Source organism: Rhipicephalus sanguineus, chromosome 1, assembly GCF_013339695.2.
Source record: "Rhipicephalus sanguineus isolate Rsan-2018 chromosome 1, BIME_Rsan_1.4, whole genome shotgun sequence".
NCBI lineage: Eukaryota > Metazoa > Arthropoda > Arachnida > Ixodida > Ixodidae > Rhipicephalus > Rhipicephalus sanguineus.
Window position 1 is genome coordinate 149,370,990 of NC_051176.1, and position 18,895 is coordinate 149,389,884.

General features: G+C 48.9%; 1 protein-coding gene across 1 annotated transcript in view; it reads right to left on the minus strand.

The window, feature by feature from the left end:
• The window catches only part of LOC119400133 (nuclear hormone receptor FTZ-F1), a 338,767-nt gene that overhangs the window by 313,842 nt on the left and 6,030 nt on the right, over positions 1-18,895 (minus strand). The window lies entirely within an intron of this gene.

The window sequence follows — 18,895 nt, forward strand, 5'->3', positions numbered from 1 at the left end:
TCGGGTTACACGGATCCATCGCGCGATAGTCTGTCTCTCTGGCTTCTGGTCATTAATTTCTGGTGGGGTTTTACGCGCCGAAACGACGATATGGCTACGAGGCTCCGGAAATTTTGACCACCTGGGGTTGTTTAATGTGCACTTACACCGCACAGCTAGTACACGGGGCTCTAGCGTTTCGCCTCCATCGAAATGCGACCGCCGCAGCCGGGATCGAACCCACGTCTGTCGGGCCAGCAGCCGAGCGCCGCAACCACTGTATACCATCGCGGCGGTGTCGTATGGAAAACTGGCAAACAAAAAGTCCCGCAAGTGAGCGGCTACCACGCGTGCAATCGTGCAGATGAACATTAACGACTCACTCGAAGAATATAAATATTACTTTAATCTCTTTCATCGCAGCACGACAATGTCAGCCCGAGTTTGTAACAGAAGGTGCGCGTTTTAGCGCCAGCCATCTGAGCTGGCGCTACTATATCTGAAAACCGGCAGTTCAATTTTGTTATTTACAGCACGCATTGAGGTCACAGCAAAAGTGGGCGATAAGGACACACAATTACAGCGACGGCGGCATTTATTTATCGACACCAACTTACACACTCCCACATAATATCACCTCGTTCTTATGTTCTCAATGATCCATAAATTATTAGCCAGTGTTCCATCAAACGCTCAATAAAAGAAAACTTTAAAGTCCGCCCTGCGCCCTCTTACGGAAGGGAACCGCATTTAACCATCTAAGGTACAAACCGAGTTCCACATGAACAGCAGTGAAAACATCTCGTTAAGTCTTATTTCTGTTAACTTTTATGAACATTACATTTGTACTAAAAAATAATGAATAGTTATCCCAATAGTAATTTCAATGCTCCACTAATTACGTATTATATTAGTACCTATGCTTACGTTTCTCATGTATAAATCGGAATTTCGAGGTGTCAAAACAGCGTAGCATATACTATATGATACATTGGTTGTTACAGGGTGACATTCACTATATAAGGTGTGACATTCACTGTAAAGAACGCTATAAAGAGCACACACGCGAGGGTCACTACAAAAAGCACGGTTTACATTCCCAGGGAAAGATCGAGATTGTTTTTAGTTTTCTTTTTCGCTTTCCTTTCCTCCAGCTTTTCTATTTTCTTTTTAGTAGCAAGTTATGACGCTCCACTCACGAGATTTCCAGGTATGACGTTGTGCGTTCGGCAAATTGTTAAGGCGCGAAGCGGCCAATTACTCGTGACCTCAAGTCGTAGCCCTTCCTACACTCTACGAAAAAAATCGAGTATTTGGGGAGTATTTCTGCCACGCAACTAAAATCGTCATCTACTTCGCGTACTTTCCTTATCACCGCAGTCCCAGCACTTCCCGGTCACGAACGGCGTGCGCGCTATCAGCGTGGCATAGCATTCTTGATAGGAAAGTGGCGAGCGAGGAACTTTATTGAAAAAGACCAAAGGGATCGGGATCAGGGGTGGAAGCGAAGAAACTCCATCTCTTCACCCGGTCGGTGGCTCCACAAGTGGCGAGAGCCGGGTTTCCAAGAAAGGAGACGCCAGCAAGCCAGATAACCGATTATAGTTGTGTGGCAGAAATACGTTCCAAATACTCGATATTTTCTTAGAGTGCGCGGTTGCGCAGTACATACATGCACTTTGTTGGGAGCTCGGCATTCCAACAACCATCTTCGACATAGCCAGAGTTTCACGGCTGCTGCGCCACGACATTCGGGGCAGCCGCTGAGGAAAAGTCGACACGAGCGGTCACCGTTCATACAGAACCACCCAGAGAACGAACACTCTTACAAAACAGTTTGCACCACCTGGGGAGTTTTTTTTTTTTTTTTTTTGTCCGACAACAAACATTGTCATCTGGCACGCGTCTCATTTCTTGGAAACTCGGCACTCGCCCTTTTCTTATCAAAAATGCAATGTCGTACTACAGTGTAGTCATACCGATAGCACGCACGCCGTTCGTGACCTGGAAATACCGAGCGCGCGGCGATGACGCAAGGAAAGAAAGAACGCGAGGTAGATTTTCTTAAACAGGTAGATGATGATCATTGCTACGGGACAGAAAGACGCCCCAAATACGCCCTTTCTTTTTAAAGTGAAGAAAAGTTTCAACTGCCTTCCATTTCGTGGCCGTTTTGTTGCCCTCAGACGAGGCGAGATCATCTAAGCGGCAACTAAGGGACTTTAGCGGCAACTACACACCAAGCCGCCCTGGTGGAAGGAAGAAGCCTGGTGAGGAGGAGGAGGAGGCAGCTGAAGGAGAGATGCCTCGGGCGAGCAAAGCGATGCCGTGGGAAAGCACGATGGCAACGAACAAACCGCGTGACCGCCGCCAACGACGACGACGTACGAGTTGCCAAAGCAAAGGCGCGCGCGCCTGCACTTTGTCGCAGCCCAGCCAGATCGGCGCGCTCTGCAGCTGCTGAGAGACGCGCCGAAAGACGTGCGTGTCGTCGGCCCTTCCGTGAGACGAGACTTGCCAGAAATTCCACAACCCCCTCTAGCAAAATTTGTTTTTTTTTTTCCGTGAAGAAAACAAAGCTCAATGCGTAACCTCCGAAGGAAGATGCATAACCGACGGCTGGCGAGGTATGCGAAATAAACGCCGACTTTCAACCTATTTTTCCTCCTTACTCCATTCTCTTCGCGCTCTTCGTTAATTGCACTATCTGCAGCGGGATAATTCAGGCACGCCCAGTACAGGATACACCCTCACATCACTCTGTTTTGTTTTATTTTGTTTTTTTTTCCTTCTTATCATTCACTGCTTAACTACGAAATGATCGCCAACGGCGAATGGCCCAAGACCTGGGACCTCTCGTTTCGCTTATGTTTTCAGTCTTACCTGATCACCAAACCTAACGGCGAGCGCGTTGACAGCTAAATGAGTCGTTCGTAATGCCACACACAAAGAACCTGCCTTAGTACAAATGAGTATATACATATATAGCGCTTCCAGCAGTCCAGTAATAACGCTCGTCAACACACGCCTTTGGATCGCTTTGACTGTTATACGCACTTATAGTACAACCTGCGAATGCGTCGATCGACGGGTACCGAAGTTGAACGAACTTTTAGATGTAAACAAGCATCGACGTGACGTGCAAAAAGAGGATGGTCCGCTCGCGTGCTTGTTGTCCACAACATTACACATAGTATATACTATATGGCTTAGGGTGTTGCCCCCCCCCCCCCCCCCTCAGTGAAGGAATGTCGTCGCCGGAAATATTTCTCTGCGCGGCGGGAAGGCGGCGCGCGAGCAGACTTTACGCGGAAAAAGACCAGGATTAAAACTCGAACTCGCCCCGCGGCGGACGAAGGAGGAGGGAGCCGCGCGCACAGCCCAACGGAGCTCCTCTGTCACGTGAGAGCGGCCAGGGCCACGCGACCGCGACAAGCGGCTCTCGAACCGAGTCCATGGGTCTGAGGCGCTGAGATCATCCGCGTAACGACGACATCCGATGCTGCCGTTTTATTAAGGCGAAAGCCTCGTACATCTCATGAGTCAATTGACTTTGCGAGATTTGGCGAGACCTGACAATAAATATTTCGCGAGACCCACTGAAGCCGCGGTGTCAACACGAACGGTACAAAAAGTATCACGTGGTCACAGATGACGTCATCCAGACGTCATCTGTGATCGGCGACGCCATACAACATCACGTCACATGATATCGTCACTTTGTCAAAGGTGGGCCGATCCCGGAGGAAGTTCAAAGCCACGCGAGTTGTAGAAACCTTCAGGGTGAGGGGGAGATTAAGGGGGAGACTGAGAACGTCGAGGTAATTTGATGCACGTCTCCCGCACTGCGGCTCTCCATGCCTCGCAGAAAATCTGGCCCTCAACTGAATGCATTACCAAGTGTGCACCTGGGTTTCGCCTTCGAGTGTTACCGAGAGTGTAACTTGCTGCCAACCTCTTCGCCAACTGCCATAATGGAAATTAACTATAGGAGCGTGAGGGACCGTATCATCTGGATCGGCGTAACAGAAATGTCCGAAGCTGTCTGCATGCAACGGGCATTTTCTTTCCTTTACACATATATATTCGCTCGTACACAAGACCCATGATTAATGGCCCGCAACGCAAAAGCGACATGTTGACAAAGCGGACGCGCTTCCTGCAATCAAAACGGCGACTGATTTATTCCCCTCTGTTTTGGTAGTCACTTTAATTATGAACGACTTGATGCGAGGCTTCTGTATACTACATAGTGCAATCAGTAGCACACTAACCACACACACGTCGGCAAGACTAAAACTCGTTCAATAATATAAATGTGACCACTGTTGAGAGTATACTATTGCACGCAAGATACTCTTCGCTGAAACAGACACCTCAGTAAAAATAATAATAATAATAAAAACCTATAAAGGTTTCATCGCTAAAAGCTGCGAGAAAAATCGGGATACGAATGGAAATACCACGACGATGACTGCGCCTATATTGCACGGTATTTATCAGCCAACCCATAAAACGCGATATTCAACAATTATCTCGCACAACTTAGACTGCGGGTTCACCGTCGTTAGGGAGTTTTAAAAAAGGGGCCCCAAACGTTTTGGGGCCCCAAAGAAATAGCGTCGAGGCCACTGCGCATGCGCGAGACCCAAAAAGCGCTTGGGTTTTGCGTTGGGGACGCTATTTCTCGAATTTAGCGGGAGCCCCAAAGCCTGCCCCAAAAGCTTTGCGTCAAACAAGCATGACGGCACCCATTGACGCGACGGCTTTTGGCGAAGACTAGAGTGACCTAGAATTGGAGAAGTGTCCAATTGCACCGCAGACCCTATTCGAAAACTCTTAGCTCCTGCTTGACCCAAAGCTAGCACACGCGAAGGGCTTTGGGGCCCCAAAAAACTCCCTACTGTAAATTCAAAATGTCAATCAGCTACGACCGGCAATCGAGATGCTGATGCATGTTACGCATGCCGTGCAAGCGCTCCTTGGGGTTTTGAAAACGACACTTCCCATGTAGACACGGTGAAGTCAATTCCGGCCTTCGTTCGAAGCGTGGTGTGGCACCGGAAGAATTATATGTACTGTGTATACGTCTATTTTCTGTACTTACTACGCCAGTATAAAAGAAGGAAAATGAGCGAGTGAAGCCTATACGCTCACTTTGCAGCTATACCCCCCCCCCCTCACCCTGCCTCCGGTCTTCCTATAAGCTAGCCAAGCGGGCTACATACTTATACATTCATAAACTGTTATAACGTTATATTATATGGTAAAATGCTATGATATAGAAAATACGGCTACCTATGAGCGAAATATTCCACTTTGAATGAAAGCCGCAAGGAAAACAAAAAGAAAAATTCTGTCTATTCGTCCTCGACCTCCGAGTCCTTTCGTGGCCGACCCTTCAAAAGTTTCCCTTGAACCCCCTAGTAGGCAAACTTTGCCCACGAAAAATGTTCGAAACTTCCCGGAACACCTGCCAATTAAGCCACGCGCATCCACGTTCGCTACAATACACTACCGATTTTCCTCGCTCGCGAATGGGCGCCGCTGACGTAAACCTACGAGTGAGGCGTTTATTGGTGACACTCGCCCGAGAGCCACCACCGCCTCGGCACTTTTCGCGCGGCAGCCGCGCCTCCTCGAAGGCTGCCAACTTTGCCGCTCACATGGACGGACGACAATGGACAAAGGAATACAATGAAGCTGCCGCGGATCGCTGGCAGCTGGCCAGCCGATCGGCCTTATTCGGTATCAACGCGGCAGCGGCCAGCCCTCCTTGCCCTGAGCGTGAATTAAAGGGACACTAAAGAGCAAAACGCTTTTTCTCATATTAGTAAAGTGCTCTTTCACGATACCAAAAACATCACGCTTGCTGCGAGAAGACGCTTAGTAAGCGAGAAAACGCGCAAAAGCAAAATGTAAGTGGCGACGCCACCTTGAAGTTTCCGCACCATTTGCCGTGACATCACATGTTTTGACGGCGCCTACTGGGGACTACGTAGTTCCTAAACGGTAAAAATGAAGTACATTGTCCTCTGAGGGCGTCATAGACTTAACATACCAAGTTTGGGGTAATTTTGTTGAGCCAATGGCGCCAAAATACGAGAAGTACACTTTGAAATCCGTGACGTCACGCGGGGAGATTTCAGCGCGAAATCTAAAAATTAAAACTTTTAACTTGATTTTCTCCTCTATTAATAAACCTATGATGCCGAAATTAACGACGTTAGAGTTTTCAAAGCACAATTTATCGATCAAAACCGATTCATTGTTTCTCTTTAGTGTCCCTTTAAAGCAGGACCGCATGCAACGTTGCCTTCGTCGGATCGCGAGGAAAATCAGCGGCCCGAAGCATGCTCACTCTACAGGTCGCTAAAAGCTGCTAATAGAAATGTGACCACAAGTATGAAAGGCTTGGAAACGAGCTATAGTGGGCATTCGATAATTACTACAGACTTGGAAGCACGAGAACAACATATGGACAGCGACTGCCGGCGTGTGTCCTCTTGTCCAGTCTTGTCTTGCATAACTGGCTTTAGGATATCAAGAAAGCGTCGAATAACTCTCCAGTAAAAATCAGTCTATCTAAAGAAGAATCTACCGTTGGATTGCCTAATTGGTACACTATTTCAAGGGATCAGTGCAAACACGTCGTTACGGGACAGAGGAGCCAGGAACGAACGGTATGTCGTATTAGCACGCGCCCTATATATATGCCGCCTCATTGCCTATACCGTATACGTTTGCACTGAATGCTTTACCAAGACAAAAATGTGCACGCGCCACTTAAGACTTCTTGCCTGGCGTTTGTTCGCGGATCAAGTCAAAACCTTCAGGAGCCCACTTGCCGACGCCATTCAGTCACAGTGGCCAAGTGCTTCCCCCAAGCCTTAAAGGGGCCATGACACGGTTGCCCAAAAATTTGTGGTTTTCAGCGAAAACTAGAAGTAGAGGGTCTATTATGTCTATACGGATTTCAAAAGTGGGCCGTAAAAGACTATTTCAGTGCAAAACAAGACCTAGAAGTCGCCGGCTGTAAAGCCCGCCCACCGCCGGCGACCGCCATTTTGCTATGGCGCGTGTGACGTCACGTGCAGCACGGAACGGAGCCGTCGTCTTCTACCAAAGTTTCAGCCGCTGCAAATCGTTCAATTTTAGTGCCAAGTTGAAGAAAGCTCAAATATCTCGATATCACGTGCAGCTGACCACGGAACATTATCGTTCGCCGCAATGCAGAGGCTTGTACAGCTAGCTGCTTGTTACGTCACGGCTCGTGAGTGCACCACTGTTGCCTGACTCTGGGGCCGCTCGCGTGTTTATAAAAATATTCGATTATAAATTGAGTGCTCGACCAAATGCGCTAAAATTTCGCCATCTTATTTGTGAATGCACAAGGATTAATCCACATAACACAGATCATGATGGAAAATTGGGTGTCATGGCCCCTTTAAGAACAGGCCAATGACGAGTGGTGAACGGTTATAGACGCTTCTTAGGCTAAGTGAGCGTCATGTTATAGTCATGTGTTTCGGAATGAATAACGTCGCGGGTAAGGCGTGACGGCACGAAGAGGCGTGCGCGGGTCGTCGCACGAAGTCCCCGACGCCAATGGAGTCCCGTACTAGGGATCCCCACCTACTATTTGTAGGTTCCCGCCCCTTAAAGAGCGGTCCCTGCATACCTCCTTAAAAAAAAAAAAAATGTTTTAACACCGCCAAGTACCCTACACGGTCTCGAGATCCAGTGTGGAGGCGCGAGAAAGGCGGCGTGTTAGTCCGAAAGCGTCACTGACCACGTCCATGAATCTAAATGGTCATACCTTAACGAACAAATCTATGAAAGTGTTTTCGTTGATATATCAAGCCGGCATCTGCGTCACGTCAAGTGTCCAAATTATAAGCCTCCGCGAGAGTATAGGCACACAGGCTGAGAGCAAAGAGTTATTGACCGCAGCACCTGCTGCCGGTGGACGACGCCTGTGACGTTCGTGAGCTATCCGACAAAATAAAAGGTTTTGGGTTAGGGAACGCGAGTGCTTGGGAACACAAGAACGCGAGGAGAGTGCAGAAGAACGCAGAGGTTATAGGAGCTCCCATCCCTAAGGCACCCTGTATATACTATAGATATATACTCTTTAATGAGAACACAAGCCCGATTTCTGCGCGCGATAACAAAAATGGAAGTGCAGTTACAGCAACACTACCACTCCAGAGTAACCATTCCTTTCACACGATGCGCGGAAAGAGAGGTACCATAGATACAATGTGAGGAGCGTGTAAGACAATCAAATGCAGGAGAACAATGGCGTGCCGCCGCGCCGTGCAGGTGAAGAGCGCACGCTGGTGGTCTTTGTTCAGCACATATACGGAGACACACGGAGAGAAAGAAAAAATCACTGCGACTAAACGCGTCTCGTGCATGCCCCTCGGCTACCAAGGCATGATATTAAGCACGGCCAATCAAAAGTGAAGCAGTTGCTAACAGAAACGACTCCCGCCCGCACGCGGGAGCATACGGTGTCCTCTTCAAAGAATGCGGGTGTAACCGATGCAGTGGCTCAGTGACCGTGGTTCAGCTGCTGAGCAAATTCGCGAGTTCGGTTCCCGGCCGCATGTGCAGAAGAGGATCGAGTGTAGCAAACGCGCGTGTACTCTAGGCGCCCAGGAACTCTGGTATCATTAGGTCATCACCCGCCCTCATTCCAGTGTTGACAATATCTTTTAACACGTGTCGCTAAATGGAGCAGTAAAGAAAAAAAAATAAAACGAATATTGAGGTTCCATCCGAAAGGCAAGGCATTCATAACGATAGCAACGTATTAAAGGTTCGCATTTTCATCGGCCCTACATTCACTTACTAATTAAAGAAGCATGATATCACGCTGGCACTGACAAACGAAAACAGTGCTCACTCGATGGCCGCAAAGGCTCACTGTCACAATGCCAGCATGATGAATGGGTTAGGCAGAGGTGAACAAACGTTTCGTGTTGCCTTTCCCTTCAAAGCGTCTGCGCAAGTAAGACAACGCGACCTCCAACACTACAGGCGCGCGGGAGAGACTTTGCACCCGCCGCAGATTACCTCTATCATGTGTTGTTCCCTCTGACAGAGCGTGGCTTGAGTTTAGGAAGTACGCTAATTTCTTCGCCCCGTCTGCGAGAACGGCGAAGCGTCTCAGGAGGAGGGAGATGGGGTGAAAGATAGAAGAAAGTGGAAATGAAATAGTCCTGAGAGAAGAGCACCCACAACACCGAGCGCCTGGTCGGAGTATATCCTTCCCATTTACCTAAACCGGTGTGTGCCCGGCGTAACTGGGAATCGAACCCAGCACCTCCCGCATTAGAGGCGGACGCTCTGCCATTTCACCACCGCAGAGGTTTTTATTCCCTCTGGCCACTTTCCCCGGCGTATGGTAGACAGCGGGTCCATGCAATGGCTAATCACTTCACCCTTCCCCACCTCCAAGGTAGGGCTCTCGGGCTGCCTATGGTGCACTCAGAACAAAGTATCAGGGACTCTGCTCAAACGTTAAGTTATAAAAGTTATACGATACGGCTCGCATCAAGCCGCCATCCTCGCACGCTTTCCCTATAACACCCACAGCGCGCAGTACAGAATTTTATCGCACTTGAAATTTATATATAACATCCCGGATATACTGAAAATTCCTCTGGAGTGTCCTTGCAGTTCCCATCGCAAGAAAAGTCGCTGCGATTTTGCTGGCTTTTTTCGAAAAGTAAGCTAAAGTTGTCGCTAAGACTGTCGAAAGAATTTTAAATAATATCGCCATTTTGGAGAAACTATAAGAGTTAACGTGCTTAAATAATATTCCGAGACTTTAGGAGTTTTCTTTTTTATAAATATCCGCCGTGCACATAGGCGAGGAATTGACACACACACACACACACACACACACACACACACACACACACACACACACACACGCACGCACGCACGCACGCACGCACGCACGCACGCACGCACGCACGCGCGCGCACACACACACACACACACACACACACACACACACACACACACACACGCACACACGCACACACGCACGCACACCGCTGTGGGCGTGTGGTACAAATCGAGCCCCCAGCGAGTTGCACGCCTGAAAAAAAAATTAAAGAAAATCCGCTGATTGAGTGAAGAATGTATGCTCACTTTGTAGAGTTACGGTTGGAGCAGTCGAACACGCGAGGAAAAAAAAGAAAAGAAAAAAAAAAGAAGTGACACACAATGGACATGTGCCATGGGCGATAATGAAGAGCTGGCGACAGAGACGACAAAGAGAAAAAAAAAAAAGAAACGAGCTCGGAATAAGAGAAGTGCAGGCAACATGACGCTTCGACAGCAGCAGCGACACCGATAAGCAGAGTGCGACCAAGCATCGGCGGTCGTTTCCGGGAGCAGCGTCGTACAACGGTAAGCGGGCGCCTTGCTCTTCGACTATACCGGAGTAGTTAGGGCACTTTGTTTGGAGTACAGCACTTTGTTTATTCGATTATCACAGTGGCATGCAGAACGCCCCCTAAGTTATCGATAGTGCGTGTGTGGGGGGGGGGGGGGGGGGAGGGAAAGGGGCAGAGTTGCACACGCAACTCCACGCACTTCGAAGCCAATGTTGTACAGCGCTCTTCCGCCCACATTCTGTGACGCTGTACAATGTGCGATAACGTCTAACCGAAATCAACAGCAAGCAAACGATGACAAAAAAAAAGGCCAGAGATGTAAACAAAAAGTAAATGAACGATAAAATAAACATGTGAAAAACAAGAGAGAAAACAATTCTGGAGACCTTGCCCTATCGGGAAAAGTGGAGGCAAGCGGCGTCCGCGTGCCTGACCTACTACTTTTTTTATTATTCTTTCTTTTTCTTTCTTGCTTTCGCGTTGCACAATGCTCCCTCCTAACCTTTTCCTTCCTCCATGCCAGGAATCGGACCGGCATCCACGTGTTTAGCAGCGCAAACGCTTCAGTTGCTATAGAGGCAACAGCGACGGTGATGCGTTCATATCCAGGCCACAATGAAATCTGGCAACGTGAAATGACAAGTGACCTCGATAACCTCGACAAAAGGCCAGATTGCTGTATCGGAAACGGCTGATAGCCGACAAGCCCACTATCGACAGAGCATCAACTATTGGAGAAAAAAAAAAAAAAAAACGGCGCATACACGAACAGGCATGTGACCGTCGAGGGCCGCATTTCTTTGCGCTCGCGGGTGTCTTTTTCCCTTTTTTTTTTTTTTTGCGGTCACCCCAACAACGCCAACGACACTTGTGCGGCAATATAAGCGTCGCCTAAAAAGGAAAAAAAAAAGACCACGCAGCATACAGCACCTCAAGAACGAAGTCTTCATTCAATCTCAGTCTAGTGATCGAGTTGTCTGCGAATTAAAGAAGAAATGTTATTGCGAAATGGCTTTCTATTGAAGCTCAATGTAAGTGAAACCTACAAAAACCAGCTCGATTGGGTTATGAATAATTCAGTTCGAATCACACTTGTCGGTATCATGCTACAGGCCCGGCAGCGCGCATATATATATATATATATATATATATATATATATATATATATATATAGAGAGAGAGAGAGAGAGAGAGAGAGAGAGAGCTCATATGCGAATGAGGCACGCCGTGGTGGGGGACGGACTCCTGGCGACCGGCTGAGGTTCTTTGACGTGCACCTAAATCTATATGCGCACGAGTTTCTTGCAGTCGGACTCCATCGAAATTCGGCTGCTGAGCGTGGGATCGAACCAGTCCAGCAGCCGAACGTTATGACCATTGAGCTACTGCGACGGGTCACGCGTTTCATCTTCATGGAAGATAATCAAAGGCTGGCTAAGGCACCCCCTTTCGCTATCTTGTTAGTACACCAAGCCTGAACCAGAATACGCGCTTATTCGTAGTTTATACGTCTGCGTAAAATATACACTGGCATCCACCTTGCACTGCACATACTACAATCGCAACAGTGTAACGAAAAGATCGCCGGTGCTCCTCTGGTTTATTTTTTGGGAGTGTCTACCGTTACGTCTAGACGTAACGGTACGAGCCGTTGCAGTTATGTCTGGACGTAAGAATAACGAGTCTTAAAAGTTACGTCCAGTGTGACAATACAAATACAGCCCGTTAGACCTACCGAACCGATTGGCCTCAGTGGCGCAGCGGCTAGCGTGTCGTGCTCGGAACTGCGAGGACGTTGGTTCGAACCTCGCTACTAGTGCAATTTTTTTTTTTTTTGTCTCAGGTGTTGCTGAAGTCTGTTGCCAGAGAAGCGCGACGCGGCTCGTGGGTTACGTGCGCCTCCGCCTGCCCCGAAGGGGCAGGCGCGCGGGCTAAACAGCGCGTGGCCGCGACAGCGGCCAGTAGCGCGTGACCGAGACCCTGCCAACCGGCCATTGAGTGTTAGCGAAATGGCCGCACTCGCGAAGCGAGGGCGAAGCCACGATTAGGTTACCGCGCCCGAAGGGCGCAGAGGGCCTTCACTGAGCAACAGGAAAATAATGTACTCACGTTTGTGGAAAGCCACATCTGGACTAGAATCCCTAGATTTTCCCTGCTCTTCAACAGGGAAAAATCTAGGGACTTTAATCTGGACGTAACGATAGCGGTGACTACAGTTACGTCTGGACGTAACCCTAGCAACAGCCTTATTTTTTTTATGCTGCATTAATATTTGACTGATACAACAGCTTGTACGCAACTACATAAAGCGACCGCAGCTAACAGGAACTTTATACATATATATTACGCTGATGCGGGATTTTGCGAACTTATTTGCTGCATCATTGATGCATGACGCCTGTCAGGCCCTTCTTTAGGCCTTCATCTCATTTTTCTTTGTCGGGAGGGTGGTATACATGGCTTCTAAAACTTGTTGGCAGCCATAAACACAACGTCAATCCTGCTTTTGCTCCCGACTAAGTCTCAGCGACACGGAATAGATGTAGCGAGGGTTCACGATTCTATTTTTATCTTCATCGCAACTGAAAAAAAAGAAACGATTACCTTTTAAAGCGTTCAGAAACAGTGGCTACTATAGAGCGCGAGGATAACTTGCAGTCTAATAAACGCGTAATTTGCGCGTTAAAGCTCACGTTAAACCATTTTGTGCACACGCGATTTGGTGAGAGACGACGGGGAGATGTTGTAAGACATGGTTGATGTCCCATTTTTTTGAAAGCTTGGAGCGCTTGCAGGATAAGTTTATCAACAGTTTCTAAGGTACCACGCATGGGTCATGAACCACTTTTCCAAATAGTCATCGAATGACCTCAGTATCGGAGTTTATCGCCTCACGAATCGATTACCGCAAGAATTACCCAAGAACGAGCGGAGTTACAGGGGTTTGTCCCGCGCTTTCTCTCTTCTCTCGTCCCGACGAGCGCGCCGGAAGCTACACAGCGAGGGATGTCAAGAAGGAAATAAGTTATGTCAGCGAGCGTCATGACCTTGAGAGCATATGATGAAACGCGATCGCTCCCTCCCGCTGTGATTCATGTGCACAAGTGTGGCTCACTGTGTGATGTTAGCAGATATGGAGCTCGGCGCCGGCACGTGGCGGAACCCCATGGCAAGAAGCACATCCGATCCAAATGCCGCTCTTGATTTATGTCGGCTATTGGCCAATAACATGCTATCTGCAGTTCGACGTCAAACAGCAGGCGCCGGCAGCTCCGAAGGGAGTGAGCACAGGTCTCTGTATGAAGAGGGTGCCTGAGAAAATGGCAACTTCGCACTCCGGCCTTTTCTAAACTCTCTCTCATCTGGCGCCACGTGCCGCTCATTTGGTGCCAGTGTATACTCAGGATGCCACCAGCATAGGTGGCGAAACGTCTATGTAATTTTGTTAATACTGTTGTGTTAATTCGGAGTACATCTTTTGGAATCACTCTCCTTAGCGAGCACGACTGCAAGGACTGCAAGATTTGGCTGAGATGTTCATAGCAGTGCCTACTCTCCGCAGGACTTTTTCTCACCAAGCCCGAGGGGTGGTTCACGACCCCTTTAACAGCTAGATTTCGCGTAGACACGCGCTCCGTCTCCGATTGGCGGGTGGTGTTGCCATATAGCTAAACACGCGAGAGGAGTTTTGTGTCTGCGTTCTCTTCAGTCACTGGGTAACATTTCAGCATGGTATAGTCGACGTTTATATAGTCCGTTTCCCTCCACCTGTGCCCCGTGCCAGAACGCTTGCCTTTCTGCTAACATGAATTTCTACACACCAGCACGACTTTCTGTCTTCTGAGACTCGCGGCCGCACCGATGCCCGAATGAACGAAGTTTCACGGAGTGCTCCATGCTACGAGACTCCGCTTTCTCCCTCCACGTTCCTTTTGTATTTCGGGGTCACTCGTGGTGTGCACGGAACAAGCTCGGGCGGGCCGAGCCTGCGTTCGCAGCCGGAGAAACCAGCCCTTTCGAAATACTTGCGCCGAAACGGCTCGCTTTCCGACGTAATCGTGCCGCCCGCCTTTTATCGGCACCTCCGGCGGGCGCGCGCAATCCAAATACGCACGGAGCCGCTTGCCACGCGCAGCGGGGAAAAACGCCGGAGCACATGCAACGACCGGGGAGGGAGATAACGTGGTATCGGTACCGCTATCGGCGACTCCCCCCCCCCCCCTCTTATCGCTTTCAAGCCGCACAAAGACTGGCTGTCCTCACCACCACCGAGCCGTGCGTACACTACCGAGCGTAAAGATACACGGGTGCGACGATGGCGAGCCGGCCGACCGCCGCCGGTCGACAAGTGCAGGACGCTGCACAGGTGATACAGGCGACGCGGAAGAGCCCCGTCGCCGCCGCTGTGTGAAACAGGAGATACCGAGGAGGCGGAGACACGCGCACGAGCCGCCGTAGTCTTAACTACTGTTTCGTGGAGCGTGTGTCGTACGCAATCGGTTGGAAGGGTGACTGCATGAGGCCTTGCAGCCGCTGCTATTCCCGCTTCGAAGTCGGTGACTTGCAAGCCATCGATTGCCCAACGACAGTAACTTTTCTTCTAAACGTGTTGCGCGCATGGATATGTGGAAGATGGTGAGCAGACGACGTCGTCTGATCGGCGTGGACCCTTCTGCACTTTCCACGCTCTCATATATGCAATCACCTTGTGCTCTCCTTCTACACTGTCTCATAACAGCACGCGAGAATTTCAGTGCCTTTTTTTTTTGCTTCTCTTTACATTCTTTTTTTTTTTTCATTTTCTTTGGCTCTTCGTGTTTGGTGGGCGGACTATCCGAGAAGTCTAAAAGAAGTATCTTTCACTTGCAAACAAGCTCGGCTTAACAGGCGATGACCGACAAGCCATGGAAGGGAGGCGTGGCAGAGGCAGGTACAGCGGACGAAACTAATGCAGCATCCCATATTTAGTACAGACACAGCACACGAAAGCCTATGTTGTATAAAAGAAAAGTGAGCCGTTTTTTACGATGGCTTTTTTTTTTTCTCCGCGTGCAAGGTCACTTACAGATAAGATTTATTACTTGGTCTGAGTTAGCATGCAGGCGTAAATACACACTTAAAACTCCAGTGTGTCGAGATATCTATGCGCTGAAAACGCAATATTCCCTGCAATCTTCACTGCCCGGCAAAACATAAGACTCGAAGACATGCATCGTTCGTGGGATGTATACACGCGCTGCAAAGGAGGCTGTCGATCAACTGATGCGAAAGTTGCTATCGCGTGCACACAATCTGGCACTACTGGCACAAATATGTGGCCCATCAATGCGTCATTATCATCAGGCTATCTTATGTCCACTGCAGGACGAAGGCCTCTACCAGTGATCTCACCCACACTGTCCTGCGCGAACTAATTCCATTTTATGCCTCCAAATTGCTTAATTTCGTCTCTCCACCTAATCTAGTGCCGTCGTCGGACGCATTTCCCATATCTTGCTACCTATTCCGACGTTCTAATTGATCATGCATTATCTGTCCTTCTAATGACGTGGCCTGCCAAGGTTCATATATATATATATATATATATATATATATATATATATATATATATATATATATTCGCTTGATATCTGTTAGGATAACGGCTACCCCTGTATTCTCCATTCTGATGCATTCGTATCTCTTAGAATTACGCCTATCAATGTTCGTTGAATTGCACGCTGGGTGGTCCTTACATTCTTCTGGAATTTCTTTGTTATTCTCCAGGTTTCAGCCCCAAACGTTAGAACTTGCAAGGAACAATGGTTGTACACTTTCCGCTTCATTGAGTGTGGTAACTTGCCGGTCATGAGTTGTGGATGTCTACCGTTTTGCGCACCATCCCATCCTTACCACCATCCTTATTCTTCGGTGGATTCCCTTTAGATGAGTAGTATCCACTGTTAATGCTTGCCTTAGATAGCCGTATTCTTCTACTGATTCAAGGGTCCCGTTGTTTATCACGAATTCTCACTCTGTCGCCGGACCACCTAGCATTACGTACCTTTGTCTTCGGCGTTTTCATCTTCAACCCTACCTTGACGCTTTCTGGGTTTAATTCTTCAATCTTTTTTTTTTTTTTGGCAATTCGTCGCCGTCATTGCTGAACAGTATACGATGCCTTCATGCAAACCGTAACTTGCTAAGATATTTTCCATTAATCCTTATTCCTATCTTTTTCCCAACCTACTCGTTCGGATACTTCTAAAAAAGCAGTGAATAGGAGGGGGGAGATTGTATCCCTTTGGCGGACCCCTTTCTCGATCGAGATTTCGCGACCTTCTTAAGGAGGAGCAGAGTAGCTGTGGAATCTATATATGTATTCGCTATGGCATTCACCTATGTTTCCAGTACTCCTTGCGGACGCAGCACCTCCAGAACCACTGGTATATCTACCGAGTCGAACGCCTTTTCGTAATCTATAAGTGTCATATAGTTTGTTTTTTTTTTTTGTAGTCAGCAGATTTCTCAAATATTTGATTAGTGGCATGACGGTGACCCAGAAATTATGGACGATCCAAATATTCTAAATAGTTTCTTTTCGAAATGCACTAATATCAGCACTGGGTGAAGGAACGGTGAGCGCCTGCGGTTGCGCGCCAGCGCTAAGCCAAGTCTGAATTTCACACATTCCCCACATGGCCCGCTGCCCTGCACTTCTTATGCTCAACTCAAACAGCACGCGCGAAAACATGCGCGCGTCAGTCAACCCGTTGCGTACTCGCGCCAATCCCTCTATTTTCTTTAACGTGACATTAACGTAAAAAAACAGGCACGCTTTCAGTCGAGTCGGGCTTCGGAATTAATCCCCCCTCCCCGGCTTTTCACTTTCCTTTGTGGGTGCTTCGCTCGCGCCGAGAAAGTCCGGAACGGATGATGGGGCGAGGGGAGGCATTGTTGGCCGCGAGGGAGGCCCAAGCGGGGCCCGCAACAAGCGCAGGCAGCGAGTCGGCGGCGGGACTTCCCCCTGTTGTTGTGCACTTGCCGCTCGTCCATCCCGCGGGGCCCGGTCCATTACGGAACGCCGGCGCAAGGTGGAACATCGCTTCCTTCCCACTCGCCACTTCCTTCAAGTCCTCCTCACCTGTCCGTTGCACGCTAGCAGGACCCAACAAGCGATGGCACACGAGATGGCAGAGGCGCCATTATTTCTAGGAACGGAGGGCCCGAAATTTCAACTCGCTCGCGACAGAAGCGATGCGCTGCAAGCCTACCCTAAAGCTGGCCACGTAAAACGAATGTTTCCTTCCAGTGCTCGCAAAGACAATGACCGCAACGTTCCGAGCGCGCAATGAAAGCTTACACACTGGCCCAGAGATATGTAGGTGAATGAGATAACCGATGGTCAGTAAGAACGACGGTAGAGATACCAACAGATGGGAAACGAGGGCGGCAGAAGGTAACGTGGGGCGATGAAATTAAGGAGTCTGCAGGCATAAAATGGAATCAGCTCGCGCACGCAGGACAGGGGAGTAAATTGGAGATCGTAGGGAGAACGAAGGCTTCGTTCTGAAATGTGTATAAAATAGGCTGCTGTTGATTATGACGCAACGCGACAGTCAGCTTAATTGGTCAAAGGGCTACTCACGCCCAACCACCGCCTCCAGGCGCCTCTGCAGGTCAAGGTCGCTACACAGTCCGCGTTTGTCCGATGCCCGCAAACGCAGAGGAAAACTGACCGCAACCGGCAAGTAACTCAACGGATACCTTCATGTTCGGATTTGTCATAATCGAGCTTCCACAAAACATAAAAAAAAAACGAGAGCGAAAATGGCAATGAGTAAATGTACAATAACGCAGCCAAAGCTTGAGCACGCGTTGTAAAGGGCGTAAGGCGTGCGCGCCTTCCTCTGAGATCGGCCGGATATCTCGTTGTCGGCGTATTCCTTCCTCGTTCTCTTCTTTCTTCACCAATAAGGAAAACGCGCAACACGGAAGCAAGCGAAGCCAGCTCTTCCTGCCTTACATAAGAAGGCGCTGCGGCGAAGGTATACGTGGGAGAAAAATTCACAGAGGACCTTGGCCGCAGTGGAAAGCAAGCAGGATCGCCTGCTCAGTTACGAAAACCCTTGCTGTCACTGTATATCGCACATCGTCTTCCGTCACCGCAAAATAACTACCAATGTAGCATATACATGTGCTCTTGCTGACCGCAATCAGTTAGGAACCAAGCTGTTTCCTGCGATTGATCAACTGCACACTTATGTTCACCACTGGCGTGTAGTTCTCTCGCGTCACAGCAAGCTCCAGGAAACGCTGGGCTATACAAACAGTGCGCTCTGAGCGTTCAGACTCGTTGACGCCTACAAAAAAAGTTGGCAAGAGACCGGGAGAGGGGTATGGAAAAGAAACGATGTGGATATGCTACAGCCGAGAGAACACACGAAACAGCTGTATCGCGCAGGAACGGCACCCTCTATTAACCGTATCAGAAGAAAGACAAGGTAGCTTTCAGTTACGCA